Below are 11977 nucleotides of genomic sequence, written 5' to 3'. Positions count from 1 at the left end.
GCTGGCCTCTTAGGCTGTTTCCAACTCCTTGCTATTGTGAACAAAGCTGCAATAAACATGGGTGTGCATATATCTGCTTGGATGTCAGTTATGGTCTCTTCGGGGTATATTCCCAGTAGTGGAATTACTGGGTCAAATGGTATATCTATATGCATCTTTTTGAGAAAGCACCATACTGCCTTCCACAGGGGTTGCACCATTTTACACTCCCACCAACAGTGAATAAGTGTTCTAGTTTCTTCACAGCCTCGCCAGCACTTGTTGCTTGCTGTTCTGTTAAATTTTGCTATTCTGACTGGGGTGAGATGATATCTCATAGTCGTTTTTTATTAAATGTAGTATTAATGTTCATATTGAAGACTTGGGTTTTACGTGCACTTCAATTTCTAACTCAGAGCTGTGGAGTAGAAGAGACCTAGTTGACATGGCCCCCAGCTTGTAAACGAGCATCCGTCTGCTCAACTGCTGGAGATGGGGGTTGCCTGGAAAGGGCCAGTGTCAGGTTTTAAGAGAAGGGCTCCCAGGGGATGTGTATAAAGTGTCATGTTTTCTATGACTTGTACTTCCTGCTGCTGCTTTCACACGCAAGAGCAGGGCCTCTGAGTAAACATCAGCACCTCCCAGTGGGGCCTGTGTCCAAAAGCCGTACTAAAGCCGTGCTTCTGCAAAGTCTAAAGGGCATTTGGGGATCAAGATGAAAAAAAAACTTGGACAGATGAGGCCTGCCAGTCAGAAAGAGAGGTGACATGACACACAGAGGAAAAACAAGGGTTCCACATTCTACTGTGTTAACCCCACATCAAGGACACAGAGCCATCTGGGCCTTTGTCCACTCATAGGGAAAAGTAGGGAAATAAATGAGAAGTATCTGCCTCATAGGTAAACAAATAAAAAGTAAATATGCAGCTCATAAAGCACTTGGAACTGTTCCTGGCACAGAAAAAGCGCAGAATAAGGATTTACAGGATATAATCAAAGTCATAACTAAGCTCTCTTCTTCAACTTCAACTTGAATTTGCATATAAGTAATTGAAGAAAACATCTCAGGAACAGATTTGAGGCCTTGAACACCAATGAGCAAAGACCAAATGAGCTGTGGGAGGGTATCAAGAATATCATCCATGAAGAAGGCAAAAGGTCATTGCAAAGACAGAGGAGGAAGAAAAGACCAAGAGGGATGTCAGAAGAGACTCTGAATATTGCACTAGAACACCAAGAAGCCAAAGCAAAGGGAAGAAATTAAGAAGAACAGAATATATCAAAGATCACCATGGGAAGACAAAGCAAAGATTATAATGAACTGTGCAAAGAGCTGGAGTCAGAAAATTAAAAGGGATGAACTCGCTCTGTAAGCTGGAGGAACTTAAGAATTAATTCAAGCCTCAAGTTGCAATATTTACGGATTCTTTGAACATAATATTAAATGATCCAGGAAGCATTAAAAGAAGATGGAAGGAGTATACAGTCACTGTACCAAAAGGAATTGGCTGACACAGAAGAATTTAATGAAACAATGTATGAGCAAGAGCCTCTGGTGATGAAGGAAGTTCAAACTGCTCTGAAAGAAACAAGGCCCCAGCAATTTATGGTATACCAATTGACATGTTTCAACAAAGAGGTGTTTCCCTGGATTTGTTCAACAAGTTGTGCCAAGAAATCTGGAAAACAACCACCTGGTCAATGGACTAGAAGAGATCTGTATTTTTTCCCATTCCAAAGAAAGGTGATCCTAAAGAGTGTGGAAATTATCAAACAAGATTCGGCTGAAAAGTATACAAAAATAACTGGAACCACATATTAACAGAGAACTGCCAGATATGCAGGCTGGGTTTAGAAAAACCTTTGTACTAGGGATATTATGGCTAATGTTAGATGAATCTTGGTTGAAAGCAGAGATTACCAGAGGAAGGTCTGTGTTTCATTGACTATGCACTGTGTGGATAACAACAAACTGTGGCCAATTCTGAGAAGAATGGGACTCCCAGAAAATTTGTTTTGTTTTTTTGTGGGGTTTTTCCTTGGTTTTTATTAATTTTAATAGACATTTACAGAGGTTTTGGATTTCCATTCATTTATTGCCACCAGAACATTTTATTGTGCTTATGCAAAACCTATACTTAGACCAGAAGGTAGTTGTCAGAACAGAGCAAGGAAACACTGAATGCTTCAAAATTGGGAAGGGTATACACCAGGGATATGCCCTATCTCCCTACCTTTTCAATCTATATGCAGAACAGTTCATATGGGTGGCTGGGCTCTATGAGGAGGAATGTGACATCAGTATTAGAGAAAGACTCATCAACAACTTGTGTTATGCAGATAACACAACTCAGCTTGTCGAAATTGAGCAGGACCTGAAGTGCTTGCTGCAGAAAGTCAAGGACTGCACCCTTCAATATGGATTGAAGCTCAACATCAAGAAGACAAAGATTCTCACCACTGGGCTGATTGGCAACATTATGATACCTGGTGAAGAGATTGAGATTGTTAATAACTTTAGTTTGCTTGGCTCCAAAACCAACATTCTTGGTACCAGCAGCCAGGAACTCAGAAGACAAATTGTATTGGGAAAGTTTGCTGTCAGGGACCTCTCCAGAGTACTGAAGAGAAATTATGTCAATCTGGAGACTAATGCCTGATCCAGGCCATAGTCTTCAAGATTACTTGCTATGCATCAGAAAGCTGGACAGTGACTAGGGATGATAGAAGAATGGATGCCTTTGTGCTGTGGTGTTGGAGAGGAGTATTGAATATACAATGGAGGACAATAGGCCAGGAGAACAAATAAGTTCATCCTAGATAGGGTGAAACCAGGCTGTTCCTTGGAAGCAAGGATTCTGAAGCTTTGTCTGACATAACTTATGACATGTTGCAAGGAGGGACCAGTCCTTGGAGAAGAACATCATGCTTGAGAGGGTGGAGGGACAGCACAAGAGAGGAAGACACTCAATGAGATGGATTGATTTAGTGACTGAGGTAATGAGGGTAGATGTATCAGAGACAATAAGGTTGGCACAGGATAGACCAGATTTTAGGGCTATCATACATAAAGTCGCTATGAATCGCAAGTAACTCAATGGTACATAACAACAACAACTATTGAAGAAGAGGACCTGGGACACCAGATGGATCTTAGCTGAACACAGATAATACCAGAAAGATGCTTACCTGTTTTTTTTATTGGTTATGCAAAAGCAATCGATTACATTTCTATAACAATTTAGGAAATACATGATGAAGAATGGGAATTCCAGGCACTTAATTGTATTCATGAGCAACCTGTATAAAGACCTAGCAGAAGTCAGTCTAACATAAGCAGGGGATATTTGGGGTTTAAAGTAAGGAAAAGGGTGCATCACTGACTCATCAACCACCTAAGATATGCAGATGCCACAGCTTTGCTTGCTGAGCGTCAAGAGACCTTGAAACACTTTCCCATGAAGAATCAAAACCTCCAGTCTTCAGTGTGGATCACAACTCAACACAGAGAAAAGAACCACGAGGCAACATCACAATAAATGGAGAAAAGATGAGAGTTGCCAAAGGAGGATGGTGGGGGGTGGGGAGTGGGGTGAAGGTGGGGTGAGCTGAGCAGGCAGGTTCTGAGTGGCTGCAGGCGGCCTGGGTTGCTGGGGCGATGCCTGGGTGGCTCTGCCACCTCGCCTGCTGTGTGATGGTGATCTTGGGAGCAAAGGGTGAGGGGTGCCCACAGCTGCAGGAGTCGCCTCTGCCGTGGCCAGTGGGAGTTGATGTCTTTGTGTTGGGTTTGTCTCTTCACTGGGCTATGTGTTCCTTGCAAGAAGGATCTGTGTCTTACATATCTTATATCCTAGGTCTGGCACAACTCTTGGTACATAGTTTAAGGTGAATTTTGGAACATGGCCTCTCTTTCACCGAAGTCTGATACTAGTGCTGACCACAGTGGAAGGGTCCAGTTACAGAAACTGTTTCTAGTGCTAAACTAAAAAGAAAAATAGAATACTAGTCTGGAACAGCAATATATACAGAAAGAGCTGTGATTGAGAAGTTCAAAACACAACAAAATCCAGTAGTTCTTCAAATCCAAAATGGGTCCAATGGCCGACTGTGAACATAACCCCACAGCCTACACTGGAACCTAAGTGTGGAGTCACCACACTTTACAGGTAGGTGCTATGTTTGGAAGAGCAACTGTTGGCTTGATACAGGCTCTCAGTATACAATAGAAAGTTGGAAAGAATAAAAGGACAATTGAAACTTTCCTTGGAAAAGAAGAATGATATAGTGTAGACTGGTGAAGTAAAAGTTTTGCTTGATAGATGATTGAGCCCGAAAACATAATGCAGGCTACTTACATTAGTTAGGTGCCAATGAGTTGAGTGAGTCTCACATCGACCCCATGAATAAAAAATCTGAACCCTGTTCTGTCCTGTGCATCCTCACTTCCTGACACGCAAGAGCGGATTGCAGCAGTCACCATGTCAGTCTACCTGGTTGAGAGTCTTCTTCTTCATCAATCCTCCTTCCATCCTTCCCAGCATCATGTCCCTCTCCAAGGAATAACCCCTCCTAGCAACATGTTCAAAGTACGTGAGGCAAAGTCTTATCATTCTTGCCTCCAAAGAGCACTCCTGCTGCACTCCCTCCAAGACATATCTGTTTGTTCTTTTGGCCGTCCATGGGATGTTCAGTGCTCTTCTCCAACACCACAGCTCAAAGGTATCAATTATTTTCCCACCAATCTTATTCATTGTCCAGCTCTCAGACGCATAGCAAGTAATTGGAAAGACAATGGTCTGTAGTCAGTTGAAATGAGAGAAAACAATAATAAACCTAATTTAACAACTGGAACATGGAATGTACGTAGCTTGAATGTTGGAAAACTGGAAATTGTTAAAAATGAAATGGAATGTGTGACTATCAACATACTGGGCATTAGAGAGATGAGATGGACCAGCTTTGGCCACTTTGAATCAGATAATCATATAGTATACTATGCAGGGAATGAAAACCAGAAGAAGAATGGTGTTGCATTTATAGTAAAAAAATAAATTTCAAGTCCTATCCTGTTGCAGACCAAAGATAAAGTATTTTAATAATTATTAATAATGAGACAGACAACGAGGAATGAGATAAACAGAGAGTGTAAAAGACAGGGGGCCAGCAGTTCCAATAACTGAAGCATCTCAAGCCATGCCCCTCTTTGTATGTACTGAGAATCAGGGGAAGCAAATCATAAAGAAAATTCAATGCAAATGAAGCCAAGCTCTTTCTATTGAAAACCTTCCCTTGACTCAGGAGGGAGGGGTCAGTAAATACAATGTAAGAATCTGGTAAACCCTTAAGGATTTCCTTAATGCCTCCGGGTGAACTCTAGCTTGTTACCTTGCCTCCCCCACATCCTGAAATAGCATTCAGTTTATTACAATTATTTAGTATTTGACTTCCCATAGTATCCTGCTATACAATGTTGTGAGTGATAGGATAATATGAATACACATAATAGGAAGACCCATTAACACGACTATTATTCAAATAATATGAGGATGAGAGACACACAAGTGTTGAGGATTGTCCTTCATAGGGTCACTATGAGTCACCTGCGACTCAATGGCACTTAACAACAACAACAACATCTAGCAACAAAGAGGAAGAAATTGAATTTTTTTTAATTAATTCTTGCAGTCCAAAATTGACCCAAGAAGCAATCAAAATGTTTTCATGATAACTGGTAACTGAAATACAAAAGTAGAAAACAGTGAAGAAAGAATAGTAGTTGGAAAATGTGAGCTTGGTGATATAAATGGGTCTGGAAATAGAATGATTGAATTTTGTATTTACAATGATTTATTTATTGCAAATACCTTTTTATAAAGACGTAAATGATGGCTTTACAGGTGAATCTCACCTGATTGGCTGCATAGGGATCTGTCTGACCACATTTGTGGAAGAAATCGTTGAAGAAGCTCAATATCAGCAGTCAAAACTGGGCCAGGGGAACACTGTTGGTCAGATAATCTTCATCAATGAAGACTCTTTAGTTTAAGAAATACCAACTTCCTCAGAACACAATGAATGTATTCCTTCTACCAGTGCATGCAACAGTGGAATCTGAAGCTAGAAGTACCTTAGACCCTGTTACCTCTACTTTTGGGAAGAGTTTTACTGTTAAAGCAGTCAAAATAAGACAGTCCAATGGCTCTGCAGAGCATGTACCACAACACCATCAGGGTGGGAGCAGATAGAAGAACCTCATTGTAGAACCTATTCTGTGTATCATAATACCCGAACAGCCATGTGGGAATGACCACAGCCTTTAAGTCCAGGTTGGGAAAGGAGAGTTGATGCTCATGGAAATTTATTATGTGAATCAACTTTAAACACTGGTGGTCTCAATGGAACCAATTGCAGAGAGCTATGCAACAGGCCGACCTATAATACCTCTATTTGGCTTCCATGTTAGCTGTAGAAAATGACTCATATGGGCCTTTGCCACCAGGCTGGGTGAAAAGGATAGAGTCAATGGACAGGGGTTTACTTTGTGACTCATAATATAAAAAACAACCCAGTGAGAAGCCCGGAGAACTCAAGGCCTAGAGAATGAAGAACCATGCCAGAAGGCTGGGAGAGCAGGTGTACTGAGATGATGTTCGATATGTTGTTGATCATAACATGTTGATCATAACAAAAACAACAACATTTAAAGATCCTTGGAACGGGAAGTCATCCATGACTAAAGGTGGTCCACAAATCACTCACGAACACAGCTTTAGGTGGAAACTAACTCACTTCCATTATTTGAGCCAGTCTAATGCACGACCCAGTCAGGTGAAGATCAACATGTCCTGCTAGACAGTGTTTGAAGATTCCTTCCAACAGATAATGGCCTTAAAACCATGTGACTTGAGGAGGCAATTTTATGTAATACTTTGAGAAGGACTTTGATTCTGGAGGTTTAGCAAGAGAATGGTTTTTATTCTTTTCACATGAAGTTCTTGCACCCTGTGTATCGTTTATTTGTGTATGCTGGCAAGAACAGCTCCTGCCTGCAAATTAATCCAGCGTCAACCATTAAGCCTCATCATCTCTCATATATCTGTTTTATTGGTTGCTTTATTGCTATGGCACTTTTCCATGAAAAGTTTATAGATACTGGTTTCTTGTTACCACAAGTGTGTGCTAAGTAAAAAAAAAATTGCTGTTAAGGATTTAGAATCTATTGATACAGAATTTTATAACTCTCTTATCCGGATAAGAGACAATAACATTGAAGAATATGGCTTAGAAAAGTACTTTTCTATTGACAGGGAGATTTTGGGAAAAGTTACTTGACATGATCTCAAGTTGGGAAGTTCTGATATCCCTAATGACTGAGGAGAACAAAAATGAATATGAACTAATGACAGAAGGGTGTTTTTCTTGAGGAGTGCAAGAGCAAACCAAAGCTTTCCTTGATGGTTTCAGTGAAGTTGTTCCCCTTCAATGGCTAAGGTTTTGATGAAAAAGAATTGGAGGTCATGTTACGTGGCACACAAGAGATTGACTTGGCAGACTAGCAAAGAAATACTGCTTATTGGAATTATACAAGAAACAGCAGGCAAATCATTCGGGTTTGGCAGTTTGTGAAAGACACAGACAATGAAGCAAGAAGGTAGCTCTTCTCACTGGATCCTGCCATTGACCTCCGGAAGGATTTGCTGAGTTTATGGGAAGTAATGGGGCTCAAAATGTTTATATTGAAAAAGTGGGCAAAGACACCTGGATACCAAGAAGCCATACATGCTTTAATCACTCAGATCTACCACCATATGAGCAATTAAAAGAAAAGAAAAGCTTCTTTTTTGCAATTGAAGAAACATAAAATTTGTGCAAGAATCAATGTGGTTTCTTATCTTGGAGGAGCTCTTGCATTTAAATACACCAGCCTAGAAATATTGCACAGATAGTTCATATAAACTGTTTCTGTACAGTGAATTTTCTGAACCTCTTAAATTATGTTTCCTGTTCCTCTGCAGAAATATACAAAACAATTCATTCTTTTCTACTTTATTTATTGTTTTCTTTAGATGATGGACCAGGAAAAAGATCACCCTTTAATTTTGAAGCAAACAAGACTTTATTAAACATTATAAGTATCTATATAAGCATATATGATATTGGTTCTAGGGTTATAGAGTTGAGTGTATGAAACAAGACAGTCATTCAGTCAGGAAAAAATCTCAATTTGCTTTACCTTGTTTCTATTATCCCAGGAGAAAGTGCAAATTGCTTCATATTGTCCTCCCTTAAGAGTGTTCAGTTGAATACTTGTTCATAAAAGTATTAAGAGCTTAGGCCAAATCTTACTTTAAATATATTAAGAAATGCTGCTGGCTTTTCTGAAGACAGGTGTTTGAACTTGTTAATTTGTTTTAAATAAACACAAAAATCTTCCCTCTTTGCTATATCAGTAATACAGTCAAAGTAATGAATGAACCATAACATACATATAAAGTAATCTATTAGAACTGGTACCATTTAGTTTATTGTAGATTGGAAAGAAGTTCTTGAGCAGCATAAAGATTTGTTTACATGTGTTTTTGGGTGCTAGGTATTTGTGGAATTAAAAAAATAATCAAGTACTCTGTACTTGTTTCTAAATCTGTGGTGTTCCTCATATCAAACTCATAATAAATTGATACCATTTGTTACCTAAGAACTTAAAAAAGGAAGCTGAAGCAGGATCCACATTTCTCACCATACACAAAAATCAACTCAAGGTAGATCCCAAAACCACAAAGATCACAAGAGACAAAGACATAAGATACCAAGCTTAGAAAACCTAGTCCATGATATAAAAAGGCTGACAAATACAGCCAAAAATATACAACCAAGAGAGGATAAAATTGATGAATGGAACCGTCTAAAGATTAAATCCCTGTGCACATCAAAATCTTTTCCCAACAGGGTGAAAAGAAAATCTACTGACTGGGGAAAAACATTTGGCAATACCATCTCAGACAAGGACGTCATAACAAAAGATTACAGAATCCTACTGGGCCTCTTCAAGAAAAAGGCTGGTAACCCAATTATACATGAGCAGAAGACTTGGAAAGACTTTTCACAGAGGAAGACATTTGGATGGCCAACAGACACATGAAGAAATGCTCTAAATCACTGACAATAAAAGAGATGCAAATCAAAACCACAATGAAGGGAGCTCTGGTGACCTAGTGGCAAGAAGCTGCACTTCAATCCCAAAGACACATGGCTCAAATCCACTAGATGCTCCACTGGAGAAGGAGGGGCAATCTCCACCTGTGCTAGTTAGATCTGATTTGACAGTACACAAAACAAAAACAACCACAATGAGATACCATCTCATCCCAGTAGCAGTGGCAAAGTTTAACAGGACAGCAAGTAATACATGTTGGAGAAGATGCAGAGAGATAGGAACTCTCTCACACTGTTGGTGGAATTGTAAAATGGTGCAACCACTCTGGAAGGCAGTTTACTATTTGAACAAAGGAATTCCATATGACCCAGCTATTCCACTGCTAGCAATATATGTTGTTGTTTTTATGTGCCATCGAGTCACTTGCGACTCATAGTGACCCTATGTACAAGAACCCTAAACGCCGTTCTATCCTGTGCCAACCTCGCCGTCTCAAACACACTCATTCCCACCACCCCACTCACAGAATCTATCCATCTCATCGAGGGTCTTCCTCTCCTGCGCTGTCCCTCCACTCTCCCAAACATGATGTCCCTCTCCAAGAGCCAATCTCTCCTTGCAACATGCCCAAAGTATGTCAGACAAATCTTCAGAATCCTTGACTCCAAGGAGCATTCTGGCTTCACCCTCTCCAGGACAAACCTGTTTGTTCTCCTTGCAGTCCATGATATATTCAACACTCTTCTCCAGCACCAAAGCTTAAAGGCATCAATTCTCATTCTATCATCCTTATTCACCATCCAACTCTCCAATGCATAGCATGTAATTGCAAAGACTATAGCCTGAATCAGGTGCACCTTAGTCTCCAGCCTGACGTCGTTGCACTTCAGTACTCTTGAGAGGTCCCTCACAGCTGACTTTCCCAATGCAATTTGTCTCTTGATTTCCTGACTGCTGCTACCAAGAGTGTTGATTAGGGGGAGGGGGGTGGGCGGGGAGAAGGGTGCAACAATGAATAAATGGAATTCCAAAATCTCTGTAGATGTTCATTGAAATGAAAAATAAATAAATAATTTTTTTAAAAAAAGAGTGTCGATTGTGGAGCCAACCAAACTAAAACTGTTAACTATCTCAATCTCTTCACCATCCATACTGATGCTGCCAATTGGCCCAGTGGTGAGAATCTTTGTTTTCTTGATATTGAGCTTCAATCCATATTGAAGACTGCAGCCCTTGACTTTCTGCAGCAAGCACTTCAGGTCCTCCTCAGTTTCAGTAGTCAGCGTTGTGTCATCTGCATAATGCAGATTGTTGATGATTCTTCCACCAATTTTGATGCCACATTCCTCCTCGTACAGCCCAGCAGATGATCTGTTCTACATATAGATTGAAAAGGTATGGAGACAAAATACATCCCTAATGTGAGACACAAACAGAGATTTGTACACCAATGTTCATAGCAGTATGATTCACCATCACAAGAACATGAAAACAGCCCAAATATCCAACCACAATCAAATAGTTTTAGAAATTGTGGTACATTTGCATGATGGAATATTATGCAACACTCAAGAACAATGATTTAAAAAAGTTACTACATGACTAGGGAGGAACTGAAGAGCATTATGCTGAGTGAACTTAGTCTCATAATGACAAATACTGCATACAACTATTATTGTTGAATAGAAGACTAGTAAAACTTGTATGAGGATCCAAGTAAAGGAGGGTAAATACAGAGAGTTGAGGATGGGCAGAGGGGAAATCATAGGGTGGCACAATGTGGTGGATGTAAGGAGCAGTGGGTACAGGAACTGGGAAAGATCCTGCAGGATCTGGAATAAAAGGAAAAAAAAGGATAATGGTGGGCATAGTTCAATTATGATAAATTTTATAAAACAAATAGAAATGATTGTATGAAACACAGTGTGAATGAAGGAAAGTGTGAAACTCCATGTATATTAACTTCATAAACAAATCAATATAAAAACTTTCCCAAAAGTGTTAAAAGCAGTGTCACCTTTAGGACTAAGGTGAGCCTCCCTCAAGTCAGGGTATTGTCAGGCAACTCCTATACACTATGCCCTAGGGAGTCACATTGCTAACCCACAGGCCACTTCTCTGAAGAAAATTCGATCCACCAGCCGCACCCAGAGAGAAAAATGGGAAATCTGTTTTACAGCCTCCTGAAAATCTGCTGCAGGGTCCACTATGAGTCGGTTCCAACTTGACAGCAATGAGTTTTTATATTTTTTATTCCAAAAGCATTAGAAAGTTGAACAATGAATAAGGATGACTGAAGAACTGATACTTTTGGGTTAGAGTGTTGATGAAGAATGTGGAAACAAATACATTTGATTGGAAGAACTATAGTCAAAATGCTCCTGAGAAGCCAGGATGGTAAGACTTTGTCTCAAGTATTCCAGACATTTCTCAGGAAGGGCCAGTGCAGGATCGGTGGAAAAGAGGACAACCCTCAAGGGACAGACTGACGGTGTCTGCAAGAATGGGCTTGCACAAAGCGTGGTTGTGAGGATGGGCCTTTGTGTTGTTCATGAGGGTGTTGAGTCAGTACTTGTTTGATTGCCTCTAACAACAAGGTTGACCTGAGATAATCTTTAAACCTTGAAACAAAACAATCTCCTGAAGTCACCTTTGAGCTACATAACAGGTTAACTCAAACAGTAAAGTATGTCACCCATGAGCACGGCACACTTTTAAGGAACTAACTATATGAGTCCCAGTGAACAGCACTCACTCTTAAAACATGGATGAGAAGCACTAGGGGCGAATGCCACACCCGCCTCGCTGTCCTCTCTGGCCACGACGCCTGTGTGACAAAATGGG

General features: G+C 40.3%; 1 pseudogene; it reads left to right on the top strand.

Annotated features, from left to right (window-relative positions):
* Positions 1-7840, top strand: part of LOC102870515 — a 37182-nt pseudogene extending 29342 nt beyond the window's left edge.
* The last annotated feature ends 4137 nt before the right edge of the window (positions 7841-11977 follow it).

Source organism: Elephantulus edwardii, unplaced genomic scaffold (assembly GCF_000299155.1).
Source record: "Elephantulus edwardii isolate Elephantulus edwardi_28Jun2011 unplaced genomic scaffold, EleEdw1.0 scaffold00045, whole genome shotgun sequence".
NCBI lineage: Eukaryota > Metazoa > Chordata > Mammalia > Macroscelidea > Macroscelididae > Elephantulus > Elephantulus edwardii.
Note: the sequence above shows the minus strand (reverse complement) of the source record. Positions and strands in the feature narration are given on the sequence as shown.